Genomic DNA, 7,891 nt, shown 5'->3' with positions numbered 1-7,891 from the left:
AAGTATCTGAATTGGGATTAGTACATTGTTTCCATTACACGTAAATTAATTTTTAACATATATATATTTTGTAAGTGGGGGAACTAATCATGCCAGGATTCCTATGGTAATCTTGAAACTGTCTTTACGTATCAACAGCCTATGCTATTTTTTTATCTTTGGCAGGTTGTACTGTCTGGTTTTTCTTTCTTTCTTTCTTTTTTGGTTTTTCAAATTTGAAATCTTTCACCCACCATGATTCTGTAATGGCAAATGATGTCACCAAGTAAAAAAGTCAAAGCTCAGACACTAGCATGAAAGAGCCTAAGGGTCTAAGTCACAGGTCCACTGCTTTACTATCTAGAAGGATTTTGCTAACTTATTTAACTTCCCAGATCCTTGGTTTGCTCATCTGTGAAAGGATAAGTTAGCCACCTAGTAAGATTTCTGTAAGGATCAATGAGATAATCCACATAAAACACTTAGCGCAGTGCTTGGCAAAGAGGAAGCACTCAATAGATATTAACTATTATTATTACTATTAGTATTAGACTTTATCTGAAGGCTTTGGGTCTCAAAATTTGAAGGGCTTGTATATCCCAAACTCAAGTCCTACCTGCTGCAGTAAAATATTCCCTTCTCCAGTTTGTGCCTAATGACAATGTATCCATTTTCTAGTAAAGACTAACAAATCAGGCCACCTTAAATGTTCTAACAAGATATGTGAATGTCGGTTTTAAAGGCAAAATTCTTGAGGGGTTAAGAACTGGCTGATAGGTAAATGAACCAGCTGTTCAGATCTAAAATAACACAGAGGGAGATAGCCAACTGGAAGAAAAGAGGAAGGATAAGAAAAAGACACTATCTAGAAAAAAGGGTGAATCTGAAAGGATGACTTCAGCATTCAGGACAGCGTCAGCTTTATTCCCTTCTTAAATAGGGTTACTGGACAGATAAATCAGGAGAAAGCTAATTATTCTACGCTTACCAATGCAGTACTTTATAACAACAAGAAGTAACATTTACATAGATTGCACTTACCGCGTGCCAGACGTTGTTCCAAGGGCTTTATGTGGATTGCCCACTTCATCCTCACAACACCTTCTGTGTGGGCACCATCGTTATTCCCCTTTACAGCTGGGGAAACTGAGGCACGAAGAGTAACGTGCCCAAGGTCCAACAGCTGGCAAGTGTCAGAGCCAGGGTTTGAACCCAGGCAGTGCAGTTCCAGAGCCTGTGCTCACAACCACTATGCACGTTCCCTGATTTCAGAGAGATGGGTGTGTGTTGTTATTCTTTGGGGAATTGCTCCTCTCCCCCAACTCTATGTGACTCTGGACGGGTTGAATCTGCCCCCTACCTTACCCTCAGCCACAAAAGTGGGCACATGTGACCCAAAATAACCAGGCAGAGTCCACCTCTGAGATTTATTCTACTGAAGCTAGGAAGAAACTGTCCTTATCCTCCCTTGGACTGAGAGCTGCAAGGTTATGACTTCAAAGTGGTGAGGGCCCTTGTATCTCACTACACAGAGGCATAAAAAAGTGCTTAGAGCAGAGAGGCCAACCTTGGACAGGGGCCAAAATGAGAGATGAATAGATAGAAAGAGGTATGGAATAGGAATGTATGAGTCCCTGGATCTACCTGTACCTGAAGCATGTGCTAATTCCTGCTTTTCTAAGTCCTGGATACATGAGTCAATTAATTTCTCCCTTGTTATTTAAGCTATTAGTCCCTATAACTTGCAGCAGAAGAATCCCAAGGAATAAATTTAACTAGGCATTTAACATCATCAGGATGAACTGAAGAAATATAAGCTACATCCTAAACAATAAGGTAGATTTACAGCTAAAGGAACATATATGTTCATAGATTAGACATGCATCTTCTGAGCACCCATCCTGTATCAGGTACTGTGCTAGTCACAGGGGAATAATGACAAATAAGACACTGCCTTTGTTCTAAAGGAATTCACAGTCTAAGGAAGCAGGGCACATAAAGAAACAAATACTTACAATACAGTGAGCAAGCTGGTTAATATAGTCCCTACCTCAGGGCCTTTGCACTTGCTGTTTCCTCTGCTGGAAACACTATATTTCCAGACCTATAACTTTCCAAGGCTGGTACGTTAGTTTCCTAGGGCTGTTGTAACAAAGTGTCACAAACTGGGTGATTTAAACAACAGAAATGTATTGTCTCATAGTTCTGAAGGCTAGAAGTTCAAGATCAAGATGTCAGCAAGGTTGGTTCTTTCTGAAGTCTGAGAGAGGAGAATCTGCTCATCCTTCCCTCCTAGCTTCTGGTAATTTGCTGGCAATCTCAGGTATGCCTTGGCTTGTAGATCTCTGCCTTCACCTTCAAATGGCCTTCTCCCTGTGTGTTGTCTGTGTTCAAATTTCCGCTTTTTATGAGGATACCAGTCACATTGGAGTAGAGGTCCACTCTACTCCATTATGATCTCACCTCAACTAGTTAGAGCTGCAATGACCTTATTCCCAAATAAAGTCACATTCAGAGGTACTGGGGGGTAGAACTTCAACATATGATTTTTTTAGGGCGCACAATTCAACCCATAAGAGCTGGCTTTTTCTCATTATTGAAGTCTCAGTCCAAGTATCACCTTCACAGAGAGGCCTTCCCTGACCACCCATTTGAAAGTGGTTCTCCCCCAGCCGACCGTCACTCTATCTCAATGCCTTACTTTATTTTCCTTGTACACTTACCACTACCAGAAATGACCCTACTTGTTTATTTGGTTTCCATCTACCTCTCCACACTAGAACGTAGACCCCATGAAATCAGGGACTTTGTCTTGTCCACTTGTCTCCCAAGCCTAGAGCAGTGCCTGGCACGTGGTAGTATTCAATCAGCATCAGTTGAATAAATGAATATCACTTGCCCATTCATAAATATAATGCCACAGAGTGCCACCCCAGCTATGAAGGAAAATAAAGCAAAGTAAGAGGATAGAGGAAGATGTGCCATTTTGAATAGGCTGGTGAGGGAAGGCTTCTGAGATGCTGACACTGAAGCAGAAAAGAACAGTTTCAATGACAGTGAGGGAGACAGTGTGACAGGAGTGAGGTCCAGGCGTGAACAGGATGTGAGGAAGCAGAGGGCAGCAAGAAGGCATGCAATAAAGGAAGCTGAGAGTGGGGGGCCTGCACTTACTACCCTTTGTCTGGACCTCCAGCTAACAAAATGCTGTGGTATGTCTGGAAACATAAGCTTTCCCTTATTTTTACCACAGCCCTAAGCCCTCCCTCCTCTGTCCTCTGGGCATTTTGGCCTTTGTTCTACTGCAGCACTTTTATTTTTTTTTAACATCTTTATTGGAGTATAATTGCTCTAAAATGCTGTGTTAGTTTCTGCTTTATAACAAAATGAATCAGCTATACATATACATATATCCCCATATCTCCTCCCTCTTGCTACTGCAGCACTTTTAGCATTTCTGTGGAATTGTAAGTTTTCCATTCTACCTGCCCTTTGTCCCCTCCAGTGAGCTCCTTGAGGGCAGGGACCCCACTGGGTACCCAACAGATACAGAAGAAAGGGAGCATCTGTCTGGTGCTGCTCCTTGTAGATGCCCCTTCTGCTACAAAGACCAAGTTTTCCCCATTTAAAACAAGACTTTCAGGAGTGATGTCATACAAAATGGCACAGCAGGAAGCTCTAGGGGTCTTCCCTCCACCCAAGCAACACTGAGGTGGAAGAAGTGATCAGAATCAACTATGTGGGAAGCCTGGAACCTAACTGGACACTTACAACAACCCAGGGAGTGCCTGACGAAGAGAGAGGCTGCTGATCTTTCATAAGTGAGCACTGTGGGTAAACCGGCTACCAGCCATTCCTCAGGCCCGTCACAGCTGTGGGGAGAGCAGTTCACATTCCTAGAATGGCAGGCTGGTGCCAGGATGGGCAGTGGGGACCTCATCTTCTAAAATTTGGGGTTATGCATTCTGGTTGGCCTGGTGGTGCTTGAGGGACCGACACAGATGCTTGCCTTGGTTGTAGCCCTCTCAGAGGCAGCAGCTTCTACTGGTGGCATCCACTGGAAAATTTTAAGAGACACATACACACAAAAAAAAAAATCCCTCATTTTTTTTTTTTTTTGTTTTTTTTTTTGGCTACACCACGTGGCATGTGGAACTTCCCTGACTGGGGATCAAACCCATGCCCCCTGCGGTGGAAGCGCAGAGTCTTAACCACTGGACCACCAAGGAAGTCCCAATCCCTCCTTTTTGGAGCTACACATTTAAAGATAACTTTGTCAGGCCACTGACTGACCTCCAAGATAATTCAGCGAGCAGACACAACAAGAAATGCATGTTTGCAAAAAAAATAGTGTGGAAAAGTCACAAATGGAGAGCATCAGCCCTCAACAACACCAACGAAAAAATCAGCAATCCCTGAGGAGCGGGAGAATGAGATTTCCAGAGTTTCCACGTTATACTACTATATATTTTTAAAAATTTATTCAGTGAACTAAAAGAAACTATGAACAAATCATTAAAAGAAATAAGAAAAATGTGGTATGAACAAAACGAGAATATCAACAAAAAGATAAAAATTATAAAAAGGAAGTCAATTCTGGAGGTTAAAAGTATAATGACTGAGATGAAAAATTCACTAGAGGGATTCAACAGCAGATTTGAACAAGCAGAAAAAAGAATCAGCAAACTTGAAGACTGGAAAAATTGAAATGATCAAATCTGAGCAGCAGGAAGAGGGAAGAAAAGTGAACAGAGCCTACAGGAGCTATGGGACACCATCAGGCAAACCAACATATGCACTGTGGAAATCCCAGAAGAAGAGAAAGGAGCAGAAAGTGTATCTAAAGAGATAACAGCCAAAACGTTTCCTAAGTCTGAATATATACATGCAAGAAGCACAACAAACTCCAAGAAAGATAAAGTCAAAGAGATCCACATGGAAACACATTATAGGCAAAATGTCAAAACCCAAAGAAATAGAGAAAAATTTAAGAGCATAGAGAAGTGACCCTTCATGTACAAGGGAGTGTCAAAAAATTAACAGCTGATTTGTCATCAGAAATCATGGAGGCCAGAAAACAGTGGAATAATATTTAAAGTCCTGAAAGAAAAAACAGTCAACCAAGAATTCTACGTCTGACAAAACTATCCTCCAAGAATGAAAGAGAAATTTTATCTATATAAATGAAAGATAAAAGAGTTCATTACCTGGGCTTCCCTGGTGGCACAGTGGTTGAGAGTCTGCCTGCCGATGCAGGGGGCACGGGTTTGTGCCCCGGTCCAGGAAGATCCCACATGCCGCGGAGCAGCTAGGCCTGTGAGCCACGGCCGTTGAGCCTGCGCTCCACAACGGGAGAGGCCACAACAGTGAGAGGCCCGCGTACCGCAAAAAAAAAAAAAAAAAAGAGAGTTCATTACCAGCAAGAGCTTCCCTGAGAAATGATAAAAGCCTAAAATGAAAAGAAACTCCAAGCCATAAGAAGACATAAAGAACACTGGTAAAGGTAACCACACAGGTAAATATAAAAACCAGCATTACTGTACTTTTGATTTATAACTCCTCTTTTTTCCTATATTACTTATAAGGCAAGTACACAAGATAAATCTATGTTATTGGCCACACAATGTATAAAGGGGTATCTGTGACAATAACAATGTAAAGGGGGAGGAACAGAGATGTAGAGGAGCAAAGTGTATACTACTGAAACTAGGTTGGTATTAGTCAAACTAGATTATTGTAAGTTTTCTTTCTTTTTTTTAGTATTTTTTAACATCTTTATTGGAGTATAATTGCTTTACAATGGCGTGTTAGTTTCTGCTTTAAAACAAAGTGAATCAACTATACATATACATATATCCCCATATCTCCTCCCTCTTGCATCTCCCTCCCACTCTCCCTATCCCACCTCTCTAGGTGGTCACAAAGCATTGAGCTGATCTCCCTGTGCTATGCGGCTGCTTGTAAATTTTCTTTCAATTTCAAATGCTAATTTTAAAATAAAGTTTATAAGAAATATGGTGTCACTGTGGAAAAATTATTAAATCAAATAAGAAAAAAGGTTGAAATCACCTCAAATCACACCAGCTTTATCCTGATTGAGTTGAAAAAAAATCTTTTAAAATATTTATTTATTTATTTGGTTGTGCCAGGTCTTAGTTGCGGCACGCAGGATCTTCATTGCAGCGTGTGGGATCTTCACTGCAGCATGTGGGATCTTTAGTCCCGGCATGTGAACTCTTAGTTGTGGCATGTGGGAATCTATTGTAGTTCCCTGACCAGGGATTGAACCTGGGCCCCCTGCGTTGTGAGCGCAGAGTCTTACCCACTGGACCACCAGGGAAGTCCCTGAAAAAATTTTTAATATTTTCTAGATATTTAGATATTTTCTAGAAGAGCCAGACTATAGAGGGGTGCATTTCAGACAGAGGGAATAATATGAGAGGAGAAGAGCGGCAGAAAAGATTTTTTTTCTTTTTCCTCAAAGAAATAGGCTCTCCTTTGCTTAACAAGATTTTTCAAAGTACTCTGAATATCAAAGACGCTAGAGTACAAGAATAAAGAAACAGATTTGGGCTAACCTACCCAGGTTTTAATTTCGATCTATCATTTACTGCCTGTGTAATTTTGGGCAATCTTTCAATACCTCAGTTTCTTTATCTGTAAAATGGGAATAATAATAGTACCTACTTCATGAGGCTGTTGTGAGGAATAAATGTGAATACATGTAAAGCACTTAGAACCAACCCTGGAACACAGGTAAAGTCTAATAAATATTAGCTCTTCTAATAAGCATACAATCATCTAAAAAAGCCCTGAGAGGCATAACTGAGGTTCTAGCAAGGTCTACAGCTATAGCAAAAAATAAAATTTAATATTCTTTACCTTATTCCACGGTCAAATCAATCCATTTCCTATCAGATGCATATAATTCTTATCTAAGATTTAGAACAAGTGTAAAACCTAATCAATATTTTGGTATTTCTTTTTTTTTTTAAAGTCTTCCATCAGAGCTGCCAACTAAAGAACGCCATCCAGCTCTACAAGGATTAGGTCACTGCAGCAGCTGACCTTTAACACAGCCTGAAAGGAGTTCAGGGAGGAGATCAGGAAAGAGGCGCTCTGTGCTCTGGGAAAACTGGCAGAACACTCCTTCAAATAGATATTTTCAGGAGAAACTTTTTATAAACCTGGATTCTTTCATCTTCCCATACTTGGAAAAGCACTAAAACCATAAACTAAGATGTCTGTTCCTCCTGACTATCGGCAAGCTCCTACCAGGATGTGTGCTTGGTTGCATGTACCCCCTTCGCCAAAATCACATACTAACCTCCCCACCTCTTCGCAGTGGTTCCTGAGAGCTATCTGAGAGGTTGTCTCCCAGGCTATAGTTCTCAGAAAGTCCCCAAATGAAACTGAAACTCACAGCTTTCACACTGTGCATTTTTATTTCAGTCGACAGAGTAATAATGCAGTTAGTTCCTAAAGCTTTCTTCTAAACCAGAATTAGTGTGTCTGTGTCTTTCCATCATTGCTGTTGCCACAGGAATATAACAGGACATAAACTCCCATGTTGCTACCGAGAAAGTTAAAACGGTTAGCCATATGAGATTTATTCATTCATTTAGTCATCTGTTCAACAAATACTGAGTACCTTTAATGTGCCAAGTACTGGGGAAACAGGAATAAACATTATAGACAAAAACCTAAGTTTACATCCTGATAGGTAATCACAGATGGAGAAGGTGGTGGGTCACTGAAGCTCGGGGGTTGGGCAGGGGCAGGAACGGGGTTACTATTCTTATCTTGAGTCATTCTAGGCCCCTCTGATTTGGAACTATATTATATCCCATTGTATTCATGTCAGACTCCTGACCTAGAGGTAAAAACCATGCAAGTTAATTCCTTAAGTCCCTGG

The 7,891-nt window shown here is 41.0% G+C and overlaps 1 non-coding gene across 1 annotated transcript; it reads right to left on the bottom strand.

Moving 5' to 3' along the window:
* Positions 1-6,243: 6,243 nt before the first annotated feature.
* Positions 6,244-6,316, bottom strand: TRNAV-CAC (transfer RNA valine (anticodon CAC)). The gene has a single exon. It is a non-coding gene; the product is annotated as a tRNA-Val (tRNA).
* Positions 6,317-7,891: the final 1,575 nt, after the last annotated feature.

Source organism: Phocoena phocoena, chromosome 11 (genome assembly GCF_963924675.1).
Source record: "Phocoena phocoena chromosome 11, mPhoPho1.1, whole genome shotgun sequence".
Taxonomy (NCBI): Eukaryota; Metazoa; Chordata; class Mammalia; order Artiodactyla; family Phocoenidae; genus Phocoena; species Phocoena phocoena.
This window is presented reverse-complemented; position numbering and strand designations above follow the sequence as displayed.